This window comes from Chiloscyllium plagiosum, unplaced genomic scaffold (assembly GCF_037043375.1).
Source record: "Chiloscyllium plagiosum isolate Xiang-an unplaced genomic scaffold, Cpla_swu_hap1 HiC_scaffold_2, whole genome shotgun sequence".
In the NCBI taxonomy this organism is placed as follows: Eukaryota; Metazoa; Chordata; class Chondrichthyes; order Orectolobiformes; family Hemiscylliidae; genus Chiloscyllium; species Chiloscyllium plagiosum.
The window spans coordinates 12,728,742-12,742,416 of NW_028270140.1; the positions used below are offsets into that span (position 1 = coordinate 12,728,742).

The window sequence follows — 13,675 nt, forward strand, 5'->3', positions numbered from 1 at the left end:
TTTGTGGTGTGACGTTATTGATGATCTTTTAGATTTTTTCATTCACAATATAGACCACTCCTCTGGAATGATTAAGTCTACAGCTTGCCTTCTTATCCGAAGCAGCTTTCTCTCAGGATTGATCTTTGGAAGAATGGTGATGATTGTGTCATTGAATACTTCAAACAGAAGTAGTTGGATTCTTGACGAACCAGGGAGTAGCTAGTTATCAGTGTTTGATGGGAATGTGGAATTGAAGCCAAAGTCAAATCGACCATTTTCTAATTGAATGACAGTGCAGGCGAATGCCTCTGAATGCTGCTCCCACTTTATATGTTTGAAAGTTGAACAATCAGAATTTGTTTCCAAACTTTAGAGCTATTGGAAAGTTAATGTAATACCCAGTCCTACTTGATTTACACTTGTTTCTTTTTTCAGTGGAACGATGTAACATGTATTCTGTCTTCCCGAGCAAATGTTCACTGGTCCATGAATCCTTGTCCTCCCTATGATAAAGAAACAGGCAGCACCTTCCTATTCATTGCTGTCTCTGGAAATATAACTGAGCTGTATCAAGGGTAAGGGAAAGTAACCATGGTCTTACCAGACCATAAGGCAGCATCTCTCTTTTGAGAGAGATGACTGGTGTTGGTTTAACCTGAGGGTCACCACATCTCAGGTGAGGAGAGAGATTGAGAAGAAGGATCCCTCCTCATCCCGGCTGGTGCAAGAATTGAACTCACGCTGTTGACATCATGGTTCCAATGCAAGTTTTGTTATTAGTGGAAGCTGGTCTGATGTACTGCTGTGATGTGCAGTTACATGGAATAAATTAATGATTGAACATTGGGGAATTGCAGCTTCAGTTTGATCAGGGTGGGAAATATGATGAAGGATTTTAACAGTGAAGATATCCTTTGTGCAAGAATCATGGTGCTTTAGCTTTTCCAGCAGGTGGCAGCACCACATTACATCCAAATGTAAATAGAAAAGTGCAGGAGAAACTCATCAGGTTTGGCTGCATCCGTGGACAGAGGAGTAGAGGTCATGTTTCAAGATTGGGGAATGAGGTAAGTGAGAGTTGTGAGCGGATGAAATGCTTACAATAATGGTTCAAGTGGAGTGAATGTGTGGGAGCTGAGATGGTGGTATTCACCCTTTCAGATAGCAGAAGACCATTGAGCTTCTTTCTACATTGTGGTGCATCCTGCTTCACCTGGGATACAGTGCTGAGCCCAGCTACAGTTTAGGTCAAGGCTGACTTGGGCTGATGGTGTCACCTCCTGTGGAAGTCAGCAGAATAAAGGCCAGCCTTGCATCCAGATGGGGTCCGCCAACATTTCCAGGTCCATGTCTATGCAGCAGGGAGTGAGCCTTTCCCCCCACTGGGCCATAATAATGGTCAAACAATACAGCGTGAGGGTGAGTTTCTGAACTTGCAGCATCCGAAGTGGTGAGGCGCAGGTGAGCTTTAAGAATAGTATCAGCATTTTCACCTCCCCAACCACAGCATTCCTCAAGAGAGGTGTCCAAGAGATGGTTATATCATGAGGTGAAGAACAGAGGATTGAGTGAGGAAAGTTGCTTAGAGCCATGACAGACTAAGCAGGAATCGCACCTGACACAGCACTTCAACTATGAAAGGGAAAGTTTAATTCTCTGTCCATTTGCCGATCAAGATTGGAACCCAGCCCTGAGGGTGTAGGGACAGAGGATGTCATATAAAATGGTGTCATTATGTGGTTGGGGTCTTATGCTTCAGGCACTTCTATGATACCTTGCAATGATGAGTTGAAGCCAAAGTCAAAAGGCCATACTTTGTGAATAATTAATTTCCAGACATTGCTTTTGTATCGCAACATAGGGCTGAACAATTTATTAAATACAAACTGACATTGGCATGCAGAAAATTAAACAGTTCCGTAATCTGATGAACATACGTACTTTAAACCTGAAATATTTGTTTTCAGCCCCATTCACAGAAAAAAGCAGACAGACAAATACAGTTAATGGCTAAATAAAATAACAAATTTGGCCAGGTTATTTAAATGGCTTGATAGTGTAATGTTTCATAGGTGCAGATGTGCTATTCCTTGGCTGTTTTCCCTTAAACATTGATCAAGGTAACCCTGTCCATTCACTCAGGCAAAAGACAGCAATACTATTTCCTCTGTTTGGGTTTCTGGTGCATGAAAATAGGCAAGGAGCTTTCAAATCATCACATTGTCTCCCAGGACCATCTCACAGAAAACATAGTTTAATAACAACTTTAATTCTATTTCTGCCCTGATACACTCATCAATTCTCTCTGAAATTTAAGTCAGTATTTATCTCTGTCTCATCTGTTCATTAAAAGTATTAGTTAGCTCCCACATCCAAATCATTCATACATTTCGTGAATAGCTGGGGCCCAAGCACTGATCCCTACACTACCCGACTAATCATTGCATGCCAGCAATCTTGTAGAGTGTGAGGGACTCCTTTACCCTGACAGCATTAAGCACAGGAAGTGAGCCCACAAGTACCTTCCTGTTTTTTGCAGATGATACAGTGTTGGCTGGGAGGGGCAGCTGTTAGGACGATGCAGAGATGGTTCAGTGTGATTTGAGCAAGTTGAACAAGTGGAGAAATTGATGGCAGGCGCAGTATATTGCAGATAAATGTGGGTTTATCCACATTGGGCAAAAACAGGAAGGCAGATTCCGATCTGAATGGATGTAAATTGAGAGAGGGGAAATATGGAAGGAGATCTGTGGTATCCCTATATACCAGTTGCTGAAGGTCTGCATGAAAGCACTGCAGGTGGAAGAAGGCAAATGGTATGTTGGCCTTCACAGCGAGAGGATCAGAGTACGGGGGCAGGGATACCTTGCTGCAATTATATAGGGTCTTGGTGAGACCACACAGCTGGGTAGTGTTTTGGTTTGCCCATCTGAGGATGGCTGTGCCAATAGCAAGATTGCAGTAAAGGCTTATGAGACTGGGAAAGGTGAGACTGATGTATGAGGAGAGGTTGGAGCGGTTAGATGAGATGACTAGATTCCCTACAGTGTGAAAACAGGTCCTTCGGCCTAACCAGTTCACACCGGCCCTCCAAAGAGTAACCCACCCAGACCCATTTCCCTCTGACTAATGCATCTAACACTGTGGGCAATTTAGCATGGCCAATTCACCTGACCTGCACATCTTTGGACTGTGGGAGGAAACCGGAGCACCCAGAGGAAACCTTCGCAGACACACGGAGAATGTGCAAACTCCACACAGACAGTCGATCCAGGCTGGAATCGAACCTGGGACCTTGATGCTGTGAGGCAGCAGTGCTAACCATTGAGCCACCGTGCTGCCCAGGTTAGGATTACATTTGCTGGAATTCAGAAGAATGTTGGGGAATCTCAAAGAAAGCTATAAAATTCCAACAGGGCTAGAGAGGGTAAATGCAGGGAAGAGGTTCCTGATGACTGGCTAGTCCAGAATCAGGGGTCACAATCTAAGGATACGGGGGAAACCATTTTGAACTGAGATGAGGAGACATTCTTTCACCCAGAGAGTGGTGGGCTCTGGGAGTAATGTCACATGACTTTGCTTTGTCACCAACAGGAATAAACGACAGAATTAGAGAGAAGTGTTTCCATTCGTGGGAGAGTTTGGGAATAGAGCATATTCCCAGAATAAATCGGTTCCCAATTAAGAATGAGACGAGGAGTAACTTCTTCTGAGGGTTGAGTATTTGGAGCTCCTTGCCACAGACAGCCGGGGGGGCAGAGCTCTTGTATATATTTAAGGCTGAAATAAATTGATTCTTGATCAATAGAGGGATCCAGAGTTCCAATGAAAAGGCAGGAAAGTGGATGTGAAGAATATTGGATCAGCCTTGGTCCATTTGAACAAAGGAGTAGAGGTGGATCAGCCGACTACACATCCAATTTGTTATGATCAGTCTGAGTCCTTTGAGTGCTGTGCTGCTTGGTATCCAACAATTAATGGTGCAATATGTTTTGATTTATTCTCCCATCGACGTGATCATTATTGGTTAGGCCATCACTTGTTGCAAACACATGCCAAGTTACCCTTGATAGCTACAGCATTTCAGAGGGCAGTTAATACTCAATCCGAACACTGGACCTGGAATTGCATCTAGTCCAGAATGAGTGATGATAGATTTCCATCTTTAGACATCATTAATTATTGAATGAAATAGGTTTGTACAACAACGATGAATTACATGATCACAATTACTAAGACTAACCATCAATTCCAGATTACTAATAGAAGTTAAATTCCACCACATGGTAGAATTCAAGCCATGTTCTCAGATCATTAATCTGGTCCTCTGGATTACTAAACCCATTATGAGGCAATCTTGCCCTGCATGTATAAGACTGGTTAAAAAGTAAAATACTGCAGTATAAAAATCTGAAATAAAGTCAGAAAATGATGGAAGTACAGTTTTGGCAGGATCAGTGAAGAGAAACCAATTGAACAATGTCAGGTTTATGACATTCTTCGTTCATTCCTGGAATGTGGATGTTGTTACTCAGGCTGGTATTTATTGCCAACTCCGATAAACTCTTGAGACAGAAGCGGTGAACTGCCTCTTTCAGCTTTTACAGTGAAGAAGGGAGTTCCAGGATTTGATCCTGTGCCAATGAAGGAGTGACTGAAAACCTCCAAGTCAGGATGCTGTGGAGTTTGGATGGGAGATGAAGAAATAGCCATTTCTATTATTTTCCATTTGTGATATGTTAATTTTTGGTGGTGGGGATAGATGGCTTCCTTGTTTACCCATTCTTTGGTTGACCGCATATATTTTACAAAGATAAACACTTGGAAAGTTGGCAAACTTGACTTTTTATGCTGTGATTAAACCATTTTATTTCATAAGAACAATAAAAAATAATATTGTACTTCATCTAGTCTAATTATTAGAAGTTTTTTGCTTCAATTTGGCAAATGCACTTATTTGCTCACAGTCAACTAGAGGATTCGCTAACGTTTATTGGTCTCTGAAAGTGCTAGTAAAAGGGATACAGGTCTTGTTGGTTGACATGAATGGTTTCAGACTGAATTCAGGTGTCCCCTTGGAGGTGCAGAAGACTAGATTCTGTTGATTTCTTTATGGTTACAGAGGTAGCAGTTGGGGACTTAGGACTGAATTGTCGACCAAGTCCAAACTTGTGCGTTTGAGTGAGTAGAGGCTGGACAAAGAGCTCTGCCCTGATAAGCTCTTTTAGATAAATTTCCAGGAACACACCCCTGCAACAAGATTTATTCCCCAAGTATTGGTCATCCACCCTGCACAGCAACTGAGACAACCAACAAAAGATATTACTGTTGCGAGTGAAGTGTGGACACTGTCTCTGGTGACTGGACCAGTTTCAGATCGGGTAAGTAGCACAGAGCCAGAGGTTTGACTGAACTCTGGACAGTCAGCGGTGCAGAGAGATCACAGAGAATGAAACACGGAGGCTGACTGGGGTGGGGGTGTGGTGGCCAGGAGGCGGGGGCACGGATGGACGGGGATGGGGGGGGCAGTGTTGGACGGGATTGGAGGGGTGGATAGGGGTCGGGATGGGGTCAGACGGTGGGGTGGATGAGGCTTCAGCAATGCTGCAGGCCCCTTACACACAAGTGTGTGTCTGCTCAGAAACAAACACTGAGACAGAGAGAGGAAGCAAGGCAGGCAGAGCAAGGAAGAAGGAAACTTCAGAAAACTCCGAGCCCCAGAGGAGAGGCATTGAATCAATTAACAGAATAATCAATTATCTGAATGAAATAGTGCCCACCCATCTCGTTTGGATAATCGAAGTTCCTCTGTATTCTGAAACCAGACTTCCAGGCCTAACAGCAGATACATCAATGAGTTGACTCTTAGCAAGCCATCGAGAGCCATCAGCAACATTTCAAGGTGATTAAAAACAATTAATTTGATACAACTGAATGGTCAAGTCCTTGGAAAATTCTGGAAGGTTGCCAAGAGTCTTTAAGAACCTGGCCTGGCAGGACTCAAGTGGGCCCCACTCTCCATCCTACATAGAGGCATGTTGGGATATAGCAGTGACCAGAGCAGTTCGACCTCCAACCAGACAGAGAATCAACCCATTATGAGGGGAACAAACTGAACAATAAGACAGACCAGTGAAAATTGTGAGTATTTCGAAAGTATTTGTTTCTAAAGAATCAGATAGTTAGAAATAGAATTTTTTAAATTGCAAAGTTTAATTCTTACCTTTGTTGTGTTCAAATAAAGTCATAACCTGGTTCACAGACTGAAACCTTGTACTCTGCAGTCCTTTCCTGATACATACTAAGGTACCTGGGTAAATCAATATTGTGTACAATGATCAAGGAGTGCACAGAGTCTGCGAGATTCCTGTTCCATACAAAACATATACTATTGATCATACAAATACGTAGAAAATAATCAACTCCTTCCATAAAAGAACATCACATGTTAAAGCATTTGCACGAACAGTTCTAGCTCTTCAGGCTGCAGTAGGTGATGTTACAACAGCATGTGGTTACACGTTTGCTGAATTCTGTACATTTGCACGTAAAACATGAAACCTCGCATGTAATAATTTTAATCATGGCACACTGAATAGCTGAAGACTAGCAACAAAGCCATGTGTAAATAATCTGGACTAAATCTTAATCTTTTTTGGCAAAGTCTGAGTTGCGTTGAGTTTCCATTGGAGGGTTTGTTACCATGAGGCCTAACCAGTTACCTCAAGATATCCTACCGCACCTCACTGATGACCAACAATGTCCCAATGTCATCTCTTACATCTGATTTCCACCCCATCCTACCAGATGCCATGGATGATGAATTGATTCATCCCATAAAATAATTTTAAAAATTATTTTGTGGGGAGAGTAAGAAGTGCAGCTTCTGCGTTGTTCCTCCCTTTCTTCCCTGTTCCATTTTTAGCTGTGGACCTGTATGATTGCCGTTTCATACAGGCTTTTTTGTTTTGCATGGAAATTGCATCCAAGGACATCTCGATTACTCCAAAGCTTTCACAGGTCAATTCAAAACCAACTCATTACTCGCATGAATTACCTATCTGACCAGTGCGCAAATATACTCACAATTTGAATGTACTTTTGCCTCCTGGGATTTCAATGTAGATGTAGATTTCATAACACTTCAATCTTTGTCAAAAGCTTTTCCTATGGTTGTCAATTTCAGATTCCTGCCTTGACGTCATCTAAGTGAGATCAATGTTGATCGCCATGTTCTGGTTTTGCTTACTTAGACAAACAGGGCAATCTCATTCCAGATCTGGAAGATAGACATTGGTTCTGTCTGCCTGGAGATTTATTACAGACATACAGCATTAACTTATACAGGAAAGCACAGCATTTTCACACTACATGCTGCAAATTACATTGACAATGGCCACCAGTCATATGTTCTACACGCTGGCTATTTGCTCACTAGCATTATCCCTCTTAAAGTCGCATCACAATATTCAGTGCCACATTTTATAAAGGAGGGAATTGAAGACAATACGTAAGAGACTCATAAGAATGGTTCCAGGAATTAGGAATTTTAGTTGTGTAGATACTTTGGAGAAGATACGCCCATTTTCCTCAGAGAAGAGATTTAATAACGATATTCAAAATCCTGAGGGATCTGAGCAGAGTTGTTCCCACTGGTGCAAGAATCAAGTACTACAGAGAGAACATATTTAAAGCAATTTGACAAAAAAAGAGCATGGACAACATGAGGAACAACATTTTTCAGGCAGCGAGTGACGATTACTTGGAATAAGCAGCCTGAGAATGTGGTGCAGGCAGGTTCAGTTGAATCAGAATCACACAAAACCAGTTTATAGTCTGGCAATCACGTCACCTGATGAAGGAGCAGTGCTCTGAAAGCTTGTGATTTCAAGCAAACCTGTTGGACTATAACCTGGTTGGACTCTCCTGCTCCTTGGATGCTGCCCGACCTGCTGTGCTTTTCCAGCACCACACTCTCGAATTTAACCTGGGGGTCACCTGACTTCTGATTTTGTCCGCCCCAGTCCAACACCAGCACCTCCACATCAAGATTCAATTGAGGCACAATAGGAGGAACTGGATTATTCTCTGACGAGGAAAAATATGCAGTTTAACAGAAAAAAAACGTGGAGAAATGGCTCCAAAGTAAACTGTCACTTTAGAAAACCAGGGCTTACACATCACTTGGATATTGCCAATTTGAAAGTCTGTCTGACAGCAGTCAGATGAGACACCTTCTTTCTGGAGGGTTGCGGGGTGGGGGGGGGGGGGGATGTTGGTGTGTGGGGAACAGGAGAAGGCCAGGCTCCCAACTAGGCGTGCACTCATCTGGTGAGGACCCTGACCTTATAGGGTGTAGTCTGGAGCAACTGGGGCCAGTGTAGGAAAGAGTTCAATAGTCTTATGTGTTCTGTCAAGGAATGCCAGACACTTAGGACAGGCTAAGTTTTAAATCTCACCCGAAATCCCAGCTGAAGCAGCAAAGCAATGCATGCTACTCCTGAACATTGGATAAATCTTGCCAAATGTACTTAGTTACCCCCTCAGCAAAGTTCAGCACCATAGTGCTGTTGAAGATCTGTCAGCATTGATATGGCAGCTTCTCATGTTAATGATCCACAGGGATTGGCCATAAAAGCCAGCAGTGTATGGATATTAGATTAGATTCCCTACAGTGTGGAAACAGGCCCTCCAGCTCAACAAGTCCACACCGACCCTCCGAAGAGCAACCTACCCAGACCCATTCCCCTACATTTACCCTTCACCTAACACTACGGGCAATTTAGCATGGCCAATTCACCTGACCTGCACATCTTTGGACTGTGGGAGGAAACCGGAGCACCTGGAGGAAACCCACGCAGACACGGGGAGAATGTGCAAACTCCACACAGACAGTTGCCTGAGGCGGGAATTGAACCCGGGTCTCTGGCGCTGTGAAGCAGCAGTGCTAATCACTGTGCCACCGTGCCGCCCGAAGTGTCTTAACTCAGTTTCATTTGTCCTTCCAAGAGAAATGGACTCTCAGTGCTCACAAAAATGCCCAAGTAGGAAGAGGGGAACACCAATGCGTGGCTACAAGTAAGTTGGAAAATCTGAGATGGGCATCCTTGGTGGAGAGGATGAATGAAAATTGCAATGTATAGGTTGTTGGGGAGTTGATGTCAATCTATTTGATGCACCAGGAAGACTCAACACTGCAGGGGCATCTGCTTTAATGCCTCTAGTTCTCATGATCACTTTTTTGTCACTTGCAGCTTCAAACGTTGAAGCAGGCTATTGTATCTGCAGCAGGCCAAGCACTGCTATGCGATACTTTAAAGCAAGCATTGTCACATGTGCACAGATATAGCCACCTTTGAGGAACTCTGCATGCTTATAGATTGAGTAGAACTGTGTGATAAGCACATTGTGGGTGTGCGGGAAAGATGAGACACAGACAGTATACTCTACCACTTCCTCTGGCAGCTCATTCCATACATGCACCAGCCTCTGTGCGAAAAAGTTGTCCTTTTTTAAATCTTTCTCCTCTCAGCTTAAACCTATACCCTCTAGTTTTGGACTCTCCCACCTTGGGAAAAGAGCTTGGCTATTCAACTTATCCATGCCCCTCATGATTTTATAAACCTCTATAAGGTCATGCCTCAGCCTCCTACACTCCAGGGAAAAAATGTCGCAGCCTGTCCAGCCTCTCCTTATGACTCAAACCTTCCAATTTTGGTAACATCCTTGTTAATCTTTTTTGCATCCTTGCCAGTTTAATAACATCTTTCCTATAGCAAGGTGTATGCAGTATCCAAACCATGTAAAGAAAAGCGGAAGAGTTTTCTGGTTATTCCAGCCAATATTTTTCCCTTTACCAACATCACTGAAATAAATTATCTAATCAAGATAAGAGAGACTGACACCTTCTCTGTGTAAAATACACTTGCATTTCCTGTGTTATTATAATATGTAAGATTTATAAATACTTAATTGACTATGTCGTCTTTGAATGCCTTGAGGTTATGAGTGATACCATATAAATGCAAACTTTTTTTAATTCATAAAAAAAATTATTTTTAAAAACACAACAGGTTATTCACTGATTAGAATCTGACTGTGGTTATTATGGTGAATAGAATGATCATAGAATCCCTAAAATGCAGGAAGCAGCCCACAACAGCCCTCCGAAGAACAGTCCAACCAGTCCCAACCCATCCCTGTAACTCTGCATTTCCCACGGCTAATCCACCCAGACTGCACGTCACTGGACGTTATGGGCAATTTAGCTTGCTCAAACTACCTAATCTGCACATGTTTGGACTATGGTAGGAAATCGGAGCACCGGAAGGAAACCCATTCTCGGGGTGAATGTGCAAACTCCACACAGTCACCCGAGGGTGGAACCAAACCATGCTCCCTGTGCTGTGCAACAGCAGTGCTAACCACTGAGACACTGTGCCGCCCAAGGAAGAGAACATCTCCCGAAAAGAACTTTACCAACAGCTACAGCAAGAAACCATGTGAAGAAATGGAAGAGAAGAAAAAATATGTTTCATAATCATAAAAACAAAATTGAAAAGGGGAATGAGAGATAAGAAATGAAATCAATGTTTGTTAGTAAATACTGCAAATTATAGTGGAACAGAGAACAAATGCTACAGATAACTGAAAGTAAGGTTTTGGAGTAGAAAAATCAACTTTGACCTTTTTTTAGGGGGATAGGTAAATTTGTAACTTCAGTTTTAAAAGTTATGTAAATGTTTTAACTGAGTCATTAATTTTTACTGCTTCAGTAAATATGTGCATTACAGCCATGGAAAAGTACAGACATACCTAAGTTGTAGAGACATGACTATAAATACTAAAAACAGTACATCATATCTGGCCTACATTTGAAGACCACTACTGCGATGCATGAATATAAGAACAATTTTGAATTTGAAACTTTCAAAGTATTTACATCACTTACATAGTAGGAACTACGGATGCCCTCAGCATAAATGATGCAATTCCTGGGCTTAATTAGATATAATGAGCTTTGACATACCTTGTGGTTTGACATACCCTGTGGTTGTGAAAGGTGTCTGTTAAATGCAAATAATAACTTCTCGTATTACTGGTCTAAACTAATAGCAATGTAATGTAGACATTTTTCTTTCTTAACATTTTATACAGATGTGAGGTTCCAGCAAGTTTTGCATTTTGTCCATTAATGTATTCTGCTCTCTTACTGCTTCTAGAAGGTTCCTGGGTACCTGCTCAAGAAACTTGCCTTTTCTTGCTTATTTACATGTCCTTGTCAGTGTTGGTCAGCAAAACCCTGCACCAAAATCCATGATACCTTATAAATTCTAATGACTTCTAATTACAGATTTAGATAACTGAATTGTCCCATCTTCATATAGTTTGTTCACACCATGTGAGTTACAGAATCAGCAAAATTATGCTAATACAATCTTTGCCTCAAAACTCCAAAGTGACTTTATTTTGCCTTCAAAATAAAACAATTCCAGGCTGAGGAATGCCAATTGAACACTATGTGAACTGAAGAAAAGTACATTTCTGGACTGAGTCTGAATGACACATTGTGGTTGCTTTCTCAATGTAAAATGTCCCACATGACCTGAAATAATAATTGAATGCAATTCGCAGAATATCACGTATATTTAAACCACTCTTTGACGTTCTCTGATGTGACTATCACTGAGTTCCCCATAACCAACAGACTGAGGCCAGATAAATAGCTGAAAATGTGTTGCTGGAAAAGCGCAGCAGGTCAGGCAGCATCCAAGAAGCAGGAGAATCGACGTTTCGGGCCTGAGCCCTTTTTCAGGAATCTGAAGAAGGGCTCAGGCCCGAAACGTCGATTCTCCTGCTCCTTGGATGCTGCCTGACCTGCTGCGCTTTTCCAGCAACACATTTTCAGCTCTGATCTCCAACATCTGCACTCCTCACTTTCTCCTAGCCAGATAAATACAATGGTTACAAATAGGTTGGAGGTGAGGAATCCCATAGCGAGTAACTCACCTCCTGACTTCTCAAAGCACATTCCATCTACAAGGCACAAGTCAGAAGTGTGATGGAATGCATCCTCCCTTCCGTTTGATTGTCACCTTACTATGGCGGAGATGCTTGATTAGATTAGATTAGATTAGATTAGATTACCTACAGTGCGGAAACAGGTCCTTCGGCCCAACAAGTCCACACCGACCCTCCAAAGATCAAACCACCGATTGACCGATTCATGACCGATTCTCTTAACCCGCACACCTTTGGACTGTGGGAGGAAACCGGGGGAAACCCACGCAGACACGGGGAGAATGTGCAAACTCCATGCAGTCAGTCACCTGAGGCTTGAAGTGAACCTGGGTCCCTGGTGCTGTGAGGCAGCAGTGCTAATCACTGAGCCACTGTACCGCCCCTTTGTCCAGTGTTCCAGTGATCCCGTGAATGATTCCTTCAGGACTTCTCAACTTCTATCAGAGCCACCAATGACAGTAACATCAGAAGGAACGAAGTCCTCAACAGTGATCCAGGCAGAAGTTATTCAGGTCATATTAATGGCTGCAATGGTGAATCCCATTCAACAGGCTTCCTTGCCACTGGAACTGGATCCCTTTTCTGTCAGGGACCATGTGTCTGCTGATCAACATCATAAGGCATCTGCCCAGAGGAAGACCAACTTCACTGGGGCTGGCCAAATGCTTGGGATGCCTGAGTCCTGACTGCTGAAGCATATCTCCTTCGCCGAACTCAAGGAAGGTACTTGATTGAAACAAGGACAAAGGAAGTATTTCGAAGACTACCTGAAGGTTTCTCTCAAGAAATGTACAATGTGGCAGACCCTCATTTAGAAGAAACAGGCTTGGAGGAACCTCCTGCACAAAGGGACACAATTCTTTAAAAACACTCGTCAGCAAGAGGAAGTACAGAAAAAGAACCGGTGAAAGGAGTGCCAACGTTCTCAAAGCAAGGGATCAATTTCATATCCCAGAAACACCTGCTAAATTGTGGTCAGACTTCTAGCTCTAAGATCAGGCTCATCATCCACACAAAGACACAGAATTTTCGATAACGATGGAATGCTCCCCTCTGGCCTAGATGGGTGCAGCTCCCACAATACTCAAGAGGCTTAACACCGACCAAAACAAAGCAGCCCATTTAACTGGAATCACATCCACAATCATTCGTTCGCTCCAGTGCCAACATTCAGTAGCAGCAGTGTGTACCATCTACAAGATGTAGCACAGAAATTCACCAAAGTTCGTGAGACAAACTTATTCAAATACACAACCACTACCATCTAGAAGGACAAGGGCAGCAGATCCATAGGAACACCAGCCCTCCAAGTAAATTCCCCTCCAAGCTACTCACCATCCTTACTTGAAAATCTTCGTTCCTTCAATGTTGCTCTGTCAAAATCCTGAAACATCCTCCAATGTGGCATTGTGGGTACACCAAATGGATTGGGATGATGGCCTCGTGGCATTGTCGTTAGACAATTAACCAGAGACCAAAGTAATGTTCTGGGGGTTTGGGCTTGAATCCTGTCAAGCCACATTATGGAATTTAAATTCAATAAAAATTGGAATTAAGGGTCTAATGATGATTATGAAACCATTGTCGATTATCAGAAAAACCCATCTGGTTCACTAATGTCCTTTTAGGAAGGAAATCTGCTGTCCTTACATGGTCTGATCTCTGTGTGACT

At 42.8% G+C, this 13,675-nt stretch overlaps 1 long non-coding RNA gene across 1 annotated transcript in view; it reads right to left on the reverse strand.

The window, feature by feature from the left end:
- Window positions 1-6,186: 6,186 nt before the first annotated feature.
- LOC122539459 (uncharacterized) overlaps window positions 6,187-13,675 on the reverse strand; it is a 51,174-nt gene continuing 43,685 nt past the window's right edge. The window contains exons 3-4 of the long non-coding RNA XR_015759495.1: window positions 7,069-7,261; window positions 6,187-6,292 (exon numbers count right to left, since the gene is read on the reverse strand). This is a non-coding gene — a long non-coding RNA (uncharacterized LOC122539459). The remainder of the gene's footprint in view (window positions 6,293-7,068; window positions 7,262-13,675) is intronic.